This window comes from Silene latifolia, chromosome X (assembly GCF_048544455.1).
Source record: "Silene latifolia isolate original U9 population chromosome X, ASM4854445v1, whole genome shotgun sequence".
Taxonomy (NCBI): domain Eukaryota; kingdom Viridiplantae; phylum Streptophyta; class Magnoliopsida; order Caryophyllales; family Caryophyllaceae; genus Silene; species Silene latifolia.
In genome coordinates, this window is record NC_133537.1 from 29,856,715 (window position 1) to 29,874,297 (window position 17,583).

A 17,583-nucleotide genomic window follows, 5' to 3' on the forward strand; every position below is an offset into this window, starting at 1 on the left:
TCCTTGTTTCCCTATCGATGATGGAAGGCAAGCCCATCCCCAATAAAATCATCGCATCTCGAAGAGAGAAGATATCAATCCGTTCTAACAAGGAATTGTTAGTTCCTACCCAAATTAGTTGGCGAAGCCATGTTTTCAAGGTGTATCCATTTGTGACTAAGAGAATGAATAGAAGATCATTTTCAAAAATTGGAAAAATGAAAAAAATGAAAAAAAATGAAAAATGAAAAAAGATGAAAGAAAAAGAAAAAAGGAAAAAAGATGTTGAAGTTATTGCGGAATGCTTTTTGGTTGAATGTCGAAGTTACGGAAGCCAGAATTCAAGTCAAGTACCCATAGTTGAGGTTCAATGGGCGAAGCCCAAAAGCATAAGTAGTGACCTCTTTACCCTCTAAGTCCTTCCTGAGACAGTTACAAGGGGATAGTCAGGAATTTTGAGAATCATTCCGCTTGTGCTATTATACCTAGCCTTTAGGGTCCAGACATGGAAATTTGAACCCGCATCATTTTCCAACCCATTTGCACTCAGGTTTCATCAAACCCGAGACACCCATTCCAACCACATCAGCAGCCATAGCCCTTGGCCTTAGCACCACAAAACAAACCTTCAGAATGATGGTTAACCATTCCGACTTGTTATTACCAAGCTCCACATCCCAAAAGATCCAAGCCTTTTACACCTAACCCTAGACACGGGATTTAACGGTACCTTAGAGGCTAGAATGGGATATGACATGATACCTTAGGTGAAACCTTCGAGTGTGTACACACAATCAAAATGCCAATTTAATGCACCTTGATCGAACTACGTCGGATTTGATTTCGCTCCACGCGAATACGTAGGCAGTCCTTCAGAATAAGGGATTCAATCCACTCATCAACCAAGTTGTCATCTTGTCAGTTTCTTACAGGTCTTAACCAAGTCCAAATGAAGCCACCTTTGTTTGAGTCGGTCTTAGCACTCGATGTAGGCTAGGATAAGGATATAGATTCAGATGAGTAGTGTCAAGTCTCGGAATGAGCTTTATCTAACGGTTTAGGCAAAGATGCTGAGTCAGATAGATGTGGGTTTGTGTTGGGAACAGAAAATATGAAAAACCCGCTGAAAAGAAAGAAGGCGTGGAAGAAAAATAGTAAAAGCCCGCTGAAAAGAAAGAAGGCGGTGGCAAGAAATGATGAACTCTCGCTGAAAAGAAAGGAGGCGAGGAGAAGAGTGACAGAATGTTCCCAATAAGAGTGATGTGTGATGTCTAAGTGTTCTCATAAAATCAGTCTGTGTTTAGTATCTGGGCGAAGACAACGTTGTTGCTTTGTGATTTTAATCCACCTTGTCAATGCCAAGTGATCTTGATTCCCGTGTGCCCTCGGGAGCACGCCCATGACATACGATATCTCTGTCTCAAGTCCGATGGCCTTGTGATTCCCATTTGCCATCTTTTGGCGCCAGAATGGCCAATTTACATTTCTACCACCAGCGAGTCAATAATTGAATTAAAACCCGTGCACACTTGGGGTTTTATTTTCCTTTTTTGTTTTACGGTAGCGGGCTACGCCCACGTTTTTTTACGGGTCATACAGAGTGTCTGAGTCGTGTTTCATGCTCACCCATCAAGGTTCGATTTCAAAAAAATTTCAAAATTTCAAAATTCCAAAAACTTTTTGCGAATTGTGGATAGATGATCCAAGTAGTAGAATCTTTGCGGGTCGATGGCCCAATTATTCAAAATTTCAAATTCAATTTTCGGGTCGATGGCCCAATTATTCAAAATTTCAAATTCAAATTTCGGGTCGATGGCCCAATTACTCAAAATTTTCAACATGTTCAAATTTCGGGTCGATGACCCAGTCTTTCAAATTCAATTTCAGGTCGACGACCCAGCATTCCAACAATTCAACTTCAAAATTAGGGTCGATGGCCCAACATACCAAGTAATGTCAAAATTCTAAATTCGGGTCGATGACCCAACCATTCAAAATTGTCAAATTCAAAATTCGGGTCGATGACCCAACCATTCAAAATTTTCAAATTCAAAATTCGGGTCGATGGCCCAATCATTCAAAATTTTCAAATTCAATTTTCGGGTCGATGACCCAATCTTTCAAAATAATCCAATTTCAAGATCGATGATCCAAATGTGCTTATGTGATGATTATTGCTAGTACGTTTTCCATGTTTCAAATATAGCAGGATATGCTTCAACTGGGGGCTCTAAAGTCTTCGACTTTAGAGCCATTGCAAACTAGGGGCTCTGAAGCCGTTGGCTTCAGAGACCCTTATCAAGATGAAAGGATGATATCCACCAAGAATTCAATTCGATACAAGAGTATGAAATGGAAGAATTCCGTAGCTGAAAGCAAATGATGAAAGCGGCGGCAACCTCCTTGGAAAGTCCCGTCCTATTCGGACAAGTGCCAGCAGATGATAAACTTTGGGCAAGTGTCAGCAGATGATGAATTTTGGACAAATGCCAGCAGCTGATAAACTTTGGGCATGTGTCAGCAGTTGCCGAACTACGACGCGGGTTTGATTCCGTCAGAAACGGATACGTAGGCGCCTAAGGATAAGGCTCAACCCACCATATATGCAATTTATAGGTCGATGACCAACAATGATATTTCGACGCAATGAAGCAAGAGTCAATCCCCAACGAAGTTTGGGTATGATCTCTTCTTATGGCTGGCGAGCTTATATACGCAAGTCTAATGGACTATAAACGACCCGAAGAATCCTCAGGTCGAGAGGGACCTGGGGTATACTTTGACTTTCGCCTTGTCCAAGCCTCAGTCAAAGTGGGGGCTCTGTAGATACCCGTATCCGTCGATATTGGAATTTATAGAGAACCCGACAAACACCCGATGATGATAGGACACATGTATTCTTTAGTTGTCACTGTCATTATTTGGAGCTCGTTTTACGAGGTGGAATGGGCGCCGTCGACGAAGTATTTTATTAATTTAAATGATATTTAAATTAATGTTTTTAGTGAATTCTTTCTGTTAATTTAAATGATATTTAAATTAATGTTTTTAGTAAGTTCATTTTGTTATTTTAAATGATATTTAAAATTAATGTGTTTTTTAAGTGAATTCATTATTCATTTAATTTAAATGATATTTAAATTAAAGCTTTATTTTGAATTTATTTTCTTAAGTTTATTTTATTGAAAATAAAATAAATATTTGATTTGAAAAATCATTTTATGAGAATGTTTGATTTGAAAAGTCATTTATTTCAATTTATTAATTGATTTGAAAAATCGATTTGAAAAGCGAAGAAAACTCGTTTTGAGTACTTGTTTTTGAGCTCGATTTTGGCTCGGTTTTTGAGCCCGTTTCCTTTACGAATTGGCACGAATCTCGAGTACATTAACCCACCTAGACCAATACCCATCAACCCATGTTCGAACCCCCTCACAAGCAGCCCAAATTATCGTCCCAAACAGGCCACAAGCAGCCCGCAAAACACCAATGCAGTCCCCTGTTTTGCAGCCAATTCTCGAGCCCAAACCCGCTCCAAACACTACCAAGACCCATACCCATTAACCCTAACCCATACCCTAGTATCCTACCCATATTATCCTAGCTTAATCACCAAGAAAACCCCAAAAACGAACCCTAGAAACCCCCCCAAAAGCTGCTGGACAGCAGCTATGTTCAGCTAGCCCGACTTGCCTTCCCTCTCTTTTAACCTATTTTAACTCCTTATAAATACCACCCCTTCACCATACATTCATTCCTCTAAGTTCTCCATACATCCAACCATCACCCACAAGCTTTAAACCTCAGAAACAAACCCTAAACATCCTCCAAAAACCCTAAACAAAACCGACACACAAACTGAAACTGTTTGTGTGTCTCCTTCGAAAACCCTTTCGTTCCTCCATCAAATCACCATAAAAATTCGAGTTTCTTGTTCCTAATTAACCACATAACATCCATCTACACATTAGACAAAGATTTACGAGCCGAATTGACCTTGAGAGCACACGATATCCCTCGAAAAACAGAGTGAAATAACACTCTGTTTTCGCGGTTTACTCTTGTCTGTCCAGTTCTGTTTGTGCTCGTTTTTCGTGCCCAATAACCCAAATCGAGTAGGGGTCGCTTTAAGATCCTTGTTCTCCTCTCTTTCTAGTTTCCAAAACATCTTTCGGATCGAATTTTCGTCGTGAAACGAGGGAGATATCACTGTTTTAAAACTGCTGTCCAGAAACTTTCCAAAACGCGTGTTGCTTTGTTTCTTCGTCGACGACGGCCTCTCGAGATAAAATCTACCATCGATTACGACCCAAGACGGTGTCAACGATACATGTAGGTTGAGGGTGCATCAAATCCCCTTCTCTTCTCTCTTTTTATTTCGTTTTTTTTATGCCCTTTTTATTGTCTTCTTTTGTTTGTTTTTCGTTTTAATTATCGTTTGTTTTAAATTAACTACGAAACTAGTTAGTCCGAGTATGAGTTAAAGTACCACCATGAACACCCGCGTTGACTTGAGATGGGAAAAGAAACCGCTCCTTCTGTCGGTCGTACACCCCGTCTCATTTACATATCCTCGTGTTCAAGGTAGGGCATAAATAAAACAAGTTATCTAACTTCGATCTTCGCTTTCGACCCTCTTCATCGTTTTTTCGCCAAATCGATGGACCTTAGGACCCGTTGCATGTTAGTTTAACTTCTGATTGTTAACCTATGACGTAATTAGATGACTTTAAATCAATTTAATAATCTAATTAGACACTTTAGGTGGCTTCGACGTAAGTTATAAAATCAACCGACGATTTCTGTAAATAATTGAATGCATCTATCTCTTTCACCTAATTTCTCGCTAGTATAAGAGTGCGTGATTAGCACCTTCTTATTGACACTCGATGAGTTAAATTAATTAGCGAATTTAACCTAATTGGACCCTTTAGGCCGTGTAGAATGCACCCTTGCGCGACAATCAATCAACATCGTTTTTAACTCGTTTTCTAACTTGTTTTCGATTCCTTTTCGCAATCATTCGATCTAATCAATAAATCTAACTTAGGAACTAGGTTGGCTTTGGTTGGGCCGTGGTTGGCCGTGTGTTTGGCCGTGTGTTTGGCCTTTCCTATTTCGTTTGTTTTTGCATCGTTCGTTCTTTATTTGTTTTATCACTTGTAATTTATGTTTCTTTGAGTCACGTTTTGTAATCTATTTGTAATTAGTTCTCCTTTTTGAGTCAAAACCTTTTCTGAAAACCTTAGTTTTATTTGGTTAGACGGTTGTTCCCAATGCTTGTAGGAGCGTAGTAAACCGCATGTTGTTTAAAGCAACATGGCCCGGTTTATGCTAATGCATGCTTTGGTGCGTAGCCCAATGTCTAATTCGATGGAATTAAGTGAGAGCACGCAATACGAGGAGGGACCCACGGCCGTGTGTCATGTAGGCCGTGAGTCACCTCCCCCATGTGCACGGTTTTCAAGGCCCAATGGCCGTGTGTTTTGTGTCGTGTTTTGAGTTGTATGTAGCAATTGTATTTAGATCGAGTTGTATCTTTAATTTGTTGTTGTGTCGGCATGAAATGCCTGGGTTGTAATAGGTAGATCCCAACGGCTCCCCCATTCCCCTTTAAGCCTTGTTTGCTTTATTTGTATGTTGTTAGATCAATCAACCCACATGCTAAATTACAACTTTGACAAAGTTAGTATAGTTGCATCTAAATCAACATAGAAACTTCACATGTTAGGGTTTAAAACAACGTTTGCATTTCATACATCGTAGTAGCTATGACCTTGTTTGAAATCCGACACTTGACTTAGTAGAGGCCGTTATTGACGGGCGGGGTTGGGTGTCCTTATGGGCTTCCCAACACGTACCCTCACCCCTTACTCAAGATCTATGGTTTGTGGATCCGTCTAAATACCATTGGATTACGAGAGTCATTCAAATCGAGTGATATAGGGTACAAGTCTTTATCTTTAATCACTCGTAGTCGATTGGCTTTATGCTTTTCGATGAAAGGTGTAAAGTTGACTTGAACGGTTCCAAGTTCCCAAAAAACTTGGTGGCGACTCTAATATGTCTTAATTCGATTCGAAAGAACCTCGAGTCGATTATGTCAGGTGTGGATCCCTCGGACGCAGTTCCCGAGGGCCTTGTCCACAGTAAGATCTATGCACCCTTTTTATTGTGTTTCCTTCGATTTGGTTAAACCCTAATTTAGAGATTGGGGGTTTTATGTGTAGTATGTGATGTGGTAGTCTCTATGTGTTGTATGATAGGAGGAGGGTTCATAGAAGAGGCTTTTTGACTCAGCAGTAGAGACCGTCTGATTGTGTGCATACCAGGTAGGATTTCCTACTCAGTATTAGTCCCATAATGGGATATTGGTTGATGCATTGTATTTGGTTGTTTGCTATAATAATTGTATTGCGATTGTGGTTGTGATCGTTGTTGATGGTTCGCGAGGCGTGGCCTCGGCTGAGTGGGTCACTTGCGGGAGTGACTTCACGCCCTAGTTTCGCTCTTCGTGGAACCCGCCACGAAAGGGGATGTGCACATTAATGGACAGGGTTTATCGCTCACTATGTGGAGCGGGGATTTGGTGGGTACGGGTGCGGTCCCCCAACGGTGGTCTGGTCCGGTGGACAATCAGTATTGAGATGATTGGAATCGATGGGTTGTGTGTGTGGGTGACAGTTAAGTTGTCTGTTTATCTTATCATTGTTGTTTATATTGATTGTGTGATTAGTACTGACCCCGGTGTTGTTTTGTAAACCTGCGGTGATCCATTCGGGGATGGTGAGCAGATATTGAGCAGGTATTGAGATGAGTACTGGGATAGCTGGGATGCCACGACATGATGATAGGAGTCTTCCGCTGTAGCCTTTAGTTTATTTACATTTCAGTTAGAACAGTCAGTTTGAAATCATGTATCGTACTTTTGGTTTGGCTTTGAGGATTGTAACTATTCGCTAAACTATTTATATTAAACGTTGTTTCTTCATTGTTGTTTGATTATCATTGCCTCGGGTAACCGAGATGGTAATGTCTTCATACCTGAGTGGTCCTGGTAAGGCACTTGGAGTATGGGGGTGTTACACAATAGATGAACAAGGATAAGACACTTACTACGGCGATTAACACGGAATGAGATGCTAGAACCCACAATCGACGACCTTTGACTTGGAATTGATAAAGATGATTAGAGGAGAAGGAACGTAGTTTATGTTTTTGGGGAGAAATGATTTTAGAAACTGATGAACGATTATATATAACCTCTAATCATTTTAACCAAAACCGCGGAAATAATACCCGTCAAGCCGGATACTCGGTCGAGTATAGGGTATACTCGGCCGAGTGTCCTCTACTCGGTCGAGTATTACCCATACTCGCCGAGTATTCCTGGGCAGAAGCCAAACAGAATACCCAACACACTTTACTCGACCGAGTAGGCCATACTCGGTCGAGTACCAGCCTATAAAATCCGTAGTATTACAGTCTTGATGGGCGCTGGCCGACTATCACCAAGAATATGATGAAGATTCGGGTGATGAGGAAGACCAGCCGCGTATGAGCTCACTAGAGAGGATAAGTGCAATGGGGAAGTTGGACGAAACCCTCGCCAAGAAATCCACCGTGCTCATGTTGTAATACTACGGATTTTCTTAAGTTGAATACTCGACCGAGTATACCCTACTCGGCCGAGTAATGCTGATAGTGTAGTCTGTTTTGGTTCTGCCGAGGAATACTCGGCCGAGTATAGTGAATACTCGACCGAGTAGAGGATACTCGGCCGAGTATACACTTTACTCGACCGAGTATCCGGTCTGGCGAGTATTAATTCAGCGGTTTGATACGGGAGTGTTTAGGGTTATTTTATATTCAAAGTCAGTTTCTAAAACGTCATTTCTACCCTAATCACTTTAGGATTTCCCTAATCATACTCTAATCACTCCCAAATCATTCCATAATCTCATTGTGTGTGCAATCGTCGTGGTCCTTGCGTGTAATCTCTCACTCTACTGTTGGTAAGTGTTATTCCCATGTTATTTATATTCTTTTGGGGTACTGTGTGTATGGAATTTGGGAAATAAGGGGGGATTGTGCAATGTGTAATTGTGTTATGTGGTTATTGTATAGGAGAAGACTTCATAGAGGAGCCTTTCTAATTGTTCGGTTTCGTACTTCCGTTAATTGCTAAGGTAGGGTTTTCCTACTCAGTTTACTGTTCTTTGTTAAGACATAATTGTGTTGTGATTGTTGTTATCTGCTGATCATCGGTGTATGGGCGTTGTTGTGACAGTGTTGGTGTGGAGATGTTGTGACAGCTGCGATGCTGTGTGTGTTGTGATTGTGGTGGAGTCACTTGCGGGAGTGGCTTCACACCCTAGTTCGCCCTCTGTTGAACCCGCCACGGGAGGGGATGTGCACATTAAGGGACAGGGATTGTTAGTCGCTCGTTGATGAGCTGGACTAGGTGGGCTGGGCTGCGGTCACCCACTGGCGGCGAGGATTACCTGTTGTGATGGGTAATCTGGCAGGGCTACACACTTCGGTGTGTAGTCGGTTACTGTGTGAGATCGGGAGACTGGGGGTGGAGGATGATCACCTGGTTACCTTGTTTGGTTGTCTTATATTGATTGAGTAATACTGACCCCGTTGTTGTTTGTGGAATCTGCTGTGATCCATTCGGGAATGGTGAGCAGGCTTGACAGGTATTGCTATTGGTGAGCTTGGGGCAGTCATGGGAGAGTTGTCATCACCAGTCGTAGCATCACAGTCGAGTCTTAGTTATGTTTTCATAGTTGTTAGACATTGGATTTATTTTATTGAATCCGTTTTGGATTTGGTTGAATGTAAACTCTTACACGTTATGGTACTTTAATAAATGTGCTCAGTTCAGACGCTTTTGATATATACTAGCCTCGGGCAACCGAGATGGTAACACACTTTCATGGTTGGGTGGTCCTGGTAAGGCACCTTGGTATGAGGGGGTGTTACAAAGTGGTATCAGAGCCGAAGATTCCGGCACCTAAAAGAAATGAATATAATGAATTTAGGGAGTCTAAATAAAATGAACCCGGGGAGAGTTGTTTTGAGCTACCATAAAGACTTGGGAGACGTCCCGGAGTCGCAACTTGGCCCTCACTAACTCGAGCCGGTCACATGGGGGACTGTGTTGAGAGTTGTGTCATGTTTGTGCATGTATGTGAAGGTTCATGGTGATAATAAGTGATGGTCGGAAAATTGTATGTGGAATTCGTAAATATGGTGAATGGGAAAGTAGTAGAAGGGACGGGTAGGTGGATTCGGTGAATCAGATTTGGCATGTGAATGATTGGCATGATTATGTGTTTATAACGTGGCATTAAAATTCCTGTCGTTATATATATGTTGATGATTGGGATAGAAAGCATGATAGAGACCTTGTACTGTTTTGACTGTCTTTGGCATGACTCGGCCGAGCAGGGCGGGTACTCAACCGAGTAGGGAGTACTCGGCCGAGTAACCAGGCACTCGACCGAGTGTAGTTTGGCAGTAGGTAGCAGAGGCTACTGAATGTGTTTACTCGACCGAGTACTTAGGCGTACTCGACCGAGTAGAGCGTACTCGGCCGAGTGTCGTGTATACTCGACCGAGTATGCGTTTTGTGAATTTGAGGTCGGCTACTGGAGTCGACAACTCGACCGAGTATCGTGGATACTCGACCTAGTAGTTGTTACTCGACCGAGTACTATTTGGTACTCGGCCGAGTATTCCTTTGGCGGAGAATTTTTACGTTTTGAGCCGTAGGCTTTTGTGCTTACGCTTCCTTGTCTCTTATCAGCTCAAAATGCCGCCCAAAAGAACTGCCGCACAGATTCAAGCTTCTGAGATGACAGTTGATGAGGTTGCTCGTATGATTGAGCAACAAGATGCTCTCCTTGAGGCTCTTAGGAATGTGAGAAAAGGGAATGAGAAGCCGGTGGATGCTACTCAGCTTAGCATCATCATTGCCCGCTTCAACCCTCCCACATATGAAGGGGTTGGGGAACCAAAGCTGCTCGAGAAGTGGCACCGTGAGATTGAAAGTCTCATGGAAATGGTTAAGTGTCCCGAAGACATGATCGTTGAGCAGGTAGTATACTACCTGAGAGGTGAAGCCGCTGTGTGGTGGCAAAACGTCAAGGAAGATGCTAGAGCCTACTATCAGGCTGAGGGTTTGGGAGCTATCCCGTGGTCAGGGTTGAAGAGCGCTATGAGAGAGCAATTTGTGCCGGAGCATATCCAACACAAGATGAGATCCGAGTTTGATTCCTTCACCATGTCGGAGGAGATGACAGTCACCGAGTACTATCATCGGTTCCTAGAGTTATCTCGCTATGTTGAGGACATGCAGTTGGGACAGAGAGGTTTGGCTCTCCGTTTTGAGAGGGGTTTATCTGCCAAGATCGTGAGCCGTATGTCAGCTGGGGTTGCTACCGACCTTAAGGAAGTATACCTAAGAGCGGGCCAAGCTGAGAGAATGGTAGATCTCTGAAGAGAGATTAATGAGAGGTCTGCAGCTGACAGGAGGAAGGCCGACAATGGATGCAACAGTCAGTCGGGCAACAAGAAGGGAAACTTCAACCACGCTAAGGCTTTTTCTGGTGGAGCTGGTTTCTCAGAGGGATCTCGTGGCTGGGGAAAGACTGGAGGTCGGAGTCTGAGTGACAACTCCAGCCTTACATGCTTCAACTGTGGTGGTGTAGGCCACAGGAGGCGGGAATGCACGAGTTACAGGCCCGACACTGGTTCAGGCGCTCATCAATGGAATTTCTCTCAGGGGCCGACTCAGAGCTTTGCTAGTAACCGACCGAGTGGATCATGGGGCAACAGAGGGTGACAGAGCAACCAGGGCAGCTATAACCGCAGTGGTGGTGGATCTTATCAGCGTCAGAACAACAGTGCCACCCAGGATTCGGCAGTTAAGCCGAGCACCTCCAATGCTTCGGTTCAGGGAGGAGGGCAGAAAAACAGTGGAAAGCTCTTCATGATGGATAAACAGGAAGCACAGGATGATGCACATGTAGTCACCGGTACCTTTCTTGTTCATAATGTACCATCCTTTGTTTTGTTTGATTCGGGGGCTACCCATTCTTTTGTGTCCAAGAGTCATGCCTTATCCATGGGTTTGGGGAAGTTTGAGGTTGTAAAGGATGATGTGTTCATACCTTCTGAGGAGTCTGTGTCATGTCTCAAGTTGTATAAGGGTGTGTCTATGGTGGTTGGAAGGGTAGATTTACCAGTAGACCTGTAAGAGTTTCCTATGGACGGGTTTGAGGTGATTGTTTGGATGGATTGGCTGGGTAAGTATGATGCTAAGATAGATTGTCGATAAAAGAAAGTGTCCTTAAAGGGTCCTAAGGGGGTTAGGGTGTCCTATAGAGGGTTTGTGGTGAAACCTAAGTGTAAGTTCATAGCTGTCATGACTTTAAAGTCATGTTTGAGAAAAAAGTGTCCTTTGATTCTCTGTCATGTGAGAGATCGCCGAGTAGAGCCGCAGTCAGCTGATGAGATACCTGTGGTGGGGGAGTTTGATGATGTCTTTCCTGAGGAGATACCGAGTTTGCCGCCCAAGAGGGATGTTGATTTCAGTGTGGTGCTTAAACCAGAAACAAGTCCTATATCCAAAGCACTTTACCGCATGGCACCTAAAGAGTTAGCTGAGTTGAAGAAACAGATACATGAGTTGCTAAGCAAGGGTTATATCAGGCCTAGTGTGTCACCGTGGGGAGCCCCAGTGCTGTTTGTGAAGAAGAAAGATGGGAGTATGAGACTGTGCATTGATTACAGAGAGCTCAATCACGTCACAGTGAAGAACAAGTATCCTTTGCCTAGGATCGATGACTTGTTTGATCAGCTAAGTGGGGCGAGTGTGTTTTCCAAGATTGACCTGAGGTCAGGCTATCATCAACTGAGGATAGCAGATGAGGATATCCCAAAGACAGCGTTCCGATCTCGTTATGGTCATTACGAGTATGTGGTGATGCCTTTTGGGTTGACCAATGCACCAACAACTTTCATGGATTTGATGAACCGGATCTTTACACCGTTCTTGGACAGGTTTGTGGTTGTTTTAATCGATGACATCTTAGTCTACTCCAAGACTAAGGAACAACATGAGGAACACTTGAGGATGGTTTTGCAGACTCTGAGAGAGAATTAACTCCTATGCCAAGCTATCTAAGTGCGAGTTTTGGTTGGAGGAAGTGGCTTTTCTGGGTCATGTGATATCTAAGAAGGGGGTGTCTGTGGATCCTAGTAAGATTGAGGCCGTGACCAAGTGGGAATCACCGAAGAATGTTGCTGAGATTCGGAGTTTCTTAGGTATTGCCGGCGATTACAGGAGGTTTGTGAAAGACTTCTCAACTATAGCGCGGCCTATGACAGCCTTGATGCGGAAAGAGACCAGATTTGTTTGGGGTGAGAGTTGTGAGACGGCGTTTCAGACCTTAAAGGAACTCTTGATCACAGCTCCTATTCTAGCTTTGCCCGAGGGATGCGAGAACTTTGAGGTGTATACCGATGCTTCAAAGAATGGTCTTGGTTGTGTTTTGATGCAGGCAGAGAAGGTCATAGCTTATGCTTCGAGGCAGCTAAAGCCATATGAGGAGAACTACCCTACTCATGATCTGGAGCTGGATGCAGTCGTTTTCGCTCTTAAGATTTGGAGGCACTACCTTTATGGATCAACCTTTAAGGTGTTTTCTGATCATAAGAGCTTAAAATATATCTACACTCAGAAGGAGCTGAACATGTGACAGAGACGGTGGATGGAGCTGATCGGAGATTATGATATGGAGATCATCTATCATGAGGGTAAGGCTAATGTTGTTGCAGATGCCTTGAGCAGGAAGAGCGTTCATTCGCTATGTACTGTCATGTCCTTGCTGAAGCTGAGGGATGAGGTGTCTAGGATGGGGATCTTTATGTTAAGGAAGGGAGATACCATCGGGGTTTTGACGATCGAGCCAGAGTTATATGAGAATATCAAGAGTAAACAGGAGCTTGATCCTAAGATTCAGGAATGGAAGTCCAGGGTGGAGAGTGGAACAGTTTCCAGGTTTTCTATCCATACAGATGGGAGTGTCCGTTTTGATGGGAGATGGTGTGTTCCTGAGGATGCAGAGTTGAGGAAAGTGATCTTGACAGAGGCTCATTGCACTCCTTATTCGGTTCACCCGGGTGGTGACAAGCTTTATAAAGACCTTAAGAAGACTTTCTGGTGGCCAAACATGAAGAGGGATGTAGCTGAGTTTGTAGCTAGATGTTTGACCTGCCAGAGGGTCAAAGGTGAGCAGAGGAGACCACATGGTAAGATTCAGTCCTTGGAGGTACCCGAGTGGAAGTGGGAGTCCATCTCCATAGACTTCATTGTGGGATTGCCTAGGTCACAGCAAGGTAATAACATGATCTGGGTGATTGTTGATCGGTTAACCAAGTCAGCTCACTTTGTTCCTATAAAAGATACCTGGTCTAAGATGCAGCTGACATTGGGTTACATGAGGCATGTGGTACGGTTACATGGTATACCCAAGGATATCGTTTCTGATCGTGATGCGAGGTTCATATCCAAGTTTTGGCAAGAACTGTAGGAGCTGATGGGTACAACCTTGAAGATGAGTACAACTTTTCATCCGACAACCGATGGTCAGACAGAGCGAACCATCAAGACCTTAGAGGACATGTTGAGGGCATGTGTCATGGAGTTTGGTGGCAGCTGGGAAGACAGGCTTGACCTAATTGAGTTTTCATACAACAACAGTTATCATATGAGTATCGGGATGACACCTTTTGAGGCTTTGTATGGTCGGAAGTGCCGAAGTCCAGTTTGTTGGGATGATAGTTCTGAGACTGTCATTTTAGGGCCACAGCTGGTCCAGGATATGGTTGGGCAGGTCCAGATGATTCGGCAAAAGATGAGAGCAGCTCAAGACCGCCAGAAGAGTTATGCCGATTTGCACCGCAGAGACATTGAGTTCGCAGTAGGTGACAAGGTTCTTTTGAAAGTGTCACCTATGCGCAGTGTAATGAGGTTTGGAAAGAAAGGTAAGCTAAGTCAGAAGTTTATAGGTCCTTATGAGATTTTGGACCAGATAGGCGAGGTAGCCTACAGATTAGCCTTACCACCAGCTTTGGACAGAGTCTACAATGTTTTCCATGTTTCCCACCTTCGGAAGTATGTGAGTGACCCATCGCATATTCTTGAGATGGAGAACATCGAGCTTGATGAATCCTTGTCCTATGTCGAGGTTCCTAAAGAGATTCTTGACCGAAAAGTTCGTAAGACAAGAAATGGTGAGACGGTCTTACTCAAAGTACTTAGGTCTAATCACAATGTGGAAGAAGCCACATGGGAACCTGAGGAAGCCATGCGAGAACGTTTTCCTAGTCTTTTCGATCAGGTATGTTTGGTTACGGGGACATAACCATTGTCTTTTTAGGGGGGGGGGGGGGGTAGGAGATGGTCGCGTGTGTGTTTTGTTTTATTTTTGAGTCGGGTTAGTGAGTCTTGTGGTGTCTTGTGTGGTTCTTTGGCATTGATAAGTGTTTGTTTGGGAAGTCTTTTTGTGTTTTGTGGTGTCTTGTTTTAGGATGGTGTGTGAACTTCGGGACGAAGTTCTTTTTAAGGGAGGAAGACTGTAATACTACGGATTTTCTTAAGTTGAATACTCGACCGAGTAGAGCCTACTCGGCCGAGTAGTGCTGATAGTGTAGTCTGTTTTGGTTCTGCCGAGGAATACTCGGCCGAGTATAGTGAATACTCGACCGAGTAGAGGATACTCGGCCGAGTATACACTTTACTCGACCGAGTATCCGGTCTGGCGAGTATTAATTCAGCGGTTTGATACGGGAGTGTTTAGGGTTATTTTATATTCAAAGTCAGTTTCTAAAACGTCATTTCTACCCTAATCACTTTACGATTTCCCTAATCATACTCTAATCACTCCCCAAATCATTCCATAATCTCGTTGTGTGTGCAATCGTCGTGGTCCTTGCGTGTAATCTCTCACTCTACTGTTGGTAAGTGTTATTCCCATGTTATTTATATTCTTTTGGGGTACTGTGTGTATGGAATTTGGGAAATCAGAGGGGGATTGTGCAATGTGTAATTGTGTTATGTGGTTATTGTATAGGAGAAGACTTCATAGAGGAGCCTTTCTGATTGTTCGGTTTAAATCGTCGTTGATTGCTAAGGTAGGGTTTTCCTACTCGGTTCGTTCTTTGTTAAGACATAATTGTGTTGTGATTGTTGTTATCTCTGCGATCATCGGTGTACGGGCGTTGTTGTGACGGTGTTGGTGTGGAGATGTTGTGACAAATTTGCGATCTTTGTGTGTGTTGTGATTGTGGTGGAGTCACTTGCGGGAGTGGCTTCACACCTAGTTCGCCCTCCGTGGAACCCGCCACGGGAGGGGATGTGCACATTAAGGGACAGGGATTGTTAGTCGCTCGTTGATGAGCTGGACTAGGTGGGTATGGGCTGCGGTCACCCATCGGGCGTCGAGGATTACCTGTTGCGATGGGTAATCGCGGGGGCTACACACTTCGGTGTGTAGTCGGTTCTTGTGTGAGATCGGGAGACTGGGGTGGAGGATGATCAGATGGTTACCTTGTTTGGTTGTCTTATATTGATTGAGTAATCTGACCCGTTGTTGTTTGTGGAATCTTTGTGATCCATTCGGGAATGGTGAGTGTGCTTGACAGTATTGCTATTGGTGAGCTTGGGGCGATCATGGGAGAGTTGTCATCACCAGTTGTAGCATCACAGTCGAGTCTTAGTTATGTTTTCATAGTTGTTAGACATTGGATTTATTTTATTGAATCGGTTTTGAATTTGGTTGAATGTAAACTCTAACACGTTATGGTACTTTAATAAATGTGCTCAGTTCAGACGCTTTTGATATATACTAGACTCGGGCAACCGAGATGGTAACACACTTTCATGGTAGGGTGGTACTGGTAAGGCACCTTGGTATGAGGGGGTGTTACACATGTACGTGAACTTGATGGTGAATGGGAGGAAAGCACGAGCCATAATCGACTCGGATGCATCCCACAACTTTGTGACTAAAGAGGAAGTTGATCGGTTGGGATTAGTTTTGAGTGACGTTAATTGCTGCCTGAAGCCGGTTAACGGGAAAATGAGACGTGTCCAAGGAGTAGCTAAGAAGATCGCGGTCCAAGTGGGTGAGTGGGCAGGGGAGCTCGAATCACCACCGTTCCGTAAGATGACTTCAAGTTAGTACTCGGGATGCAGTTCTTTTAGAGAGCTCTGGTGGTGTTGAAGCCAAGTGACGGATCAATGCTACTAATGCGGTCTTTTGTAGTGAAGACCGTAGATGGAGACGAGGATCAGGGGAACTTCCGAATATCGGCAATGAGGGTGATTCCAATGCCAAGACGAGGGGCGCCAAATAGGAGAATGACCAAAGGTTCAAAAGAACCGAGGGCGAACAAGACCCAGGCTAACTACGCTGCTAAGTGGCCTGGGAGACAGAATGAGAGTCTACCACCTTTAAAGGAAGTAGACAACGAGGGTCCTGATACCCAAAGAAGAAGGCCTCGTGACATTAGGGGGCCGCGTCGATGTGCTGAATCAACGTCCTGGTTTGCGGGTCAGTCGACCCAAATAAGAAGGCCTCGTACCATCAGTGGGCCGCGCCGAAGTGCTGATTCAGCGTCCTGGAGAACTCCCTTACCCTTGAATGCAGGTACTGAAGTGGTGATGGACAAGGTGAAGGTGCGCTGGAGCCAGCACCTGGAACGATCTTGTGAAGATTCCGCTCGAGCAACGAGGACTTGGACTTCCCAGAATGACCAAAGGCGAGTGATAAACTTGGAGGACATGATGTTCGGGAGTCTCACCGTCAAAGAAATGCACTCTATTCTTGAAGGGACGATGAATCCGATCATGGTGTGGACCGAGAAGTATCTACTAGCCGGACTCAAGAGAAGGCCAAACCTCAATGCGGCATGGGCGGCCACAACTCACCGAGGATGTCTCACTGAAGCGCCGTTCGAGATTTTTGTGTTGCCGAGGGCGGCAACAGATTAGGTGAGGGAGAGTGTAAGGAGTCGCACATTTAGCCGCATAATCCCTGAGAATTGTGCGCGCGGTCCTTTCACTTCGAGCCCTTAGATTTTATATTTCCGCTTATGTATTTTCATTTCTGTTTTTAGTTTCATTTAGTACTCCAAGACTACTTCCTGCGTGTCGAATCTTGGAGTCTCGTTTTTAGTTTAAGATATGTTTTTAGGCGTTTAGAAAACATATCACTATTCTGCACAATCAATGTATCCTGCTACCAGGACCAAACTATCAAATTTGCCTCTATGAGAGGTGCTAGTCCATCAAAAATCGCTTCTCATCCAAAAGCTTTTTATTGCTTGTTGCTTGCTTTCAATAATCGTATTGCTTACTTTTATTGCTTTCGTGAGCCGGACTTGATAATCGTGACTAGGATTCCCGACACACACCCCGAGTCCCGAGAAACGTGCTAATGGGCGATCTCTCACTAGTACGAGACCCAAGTTGCTTGCATTCTTTCCTTAGAGTTGGGCAAGGGTGCGCACCACGATCCGGCGAAAGTA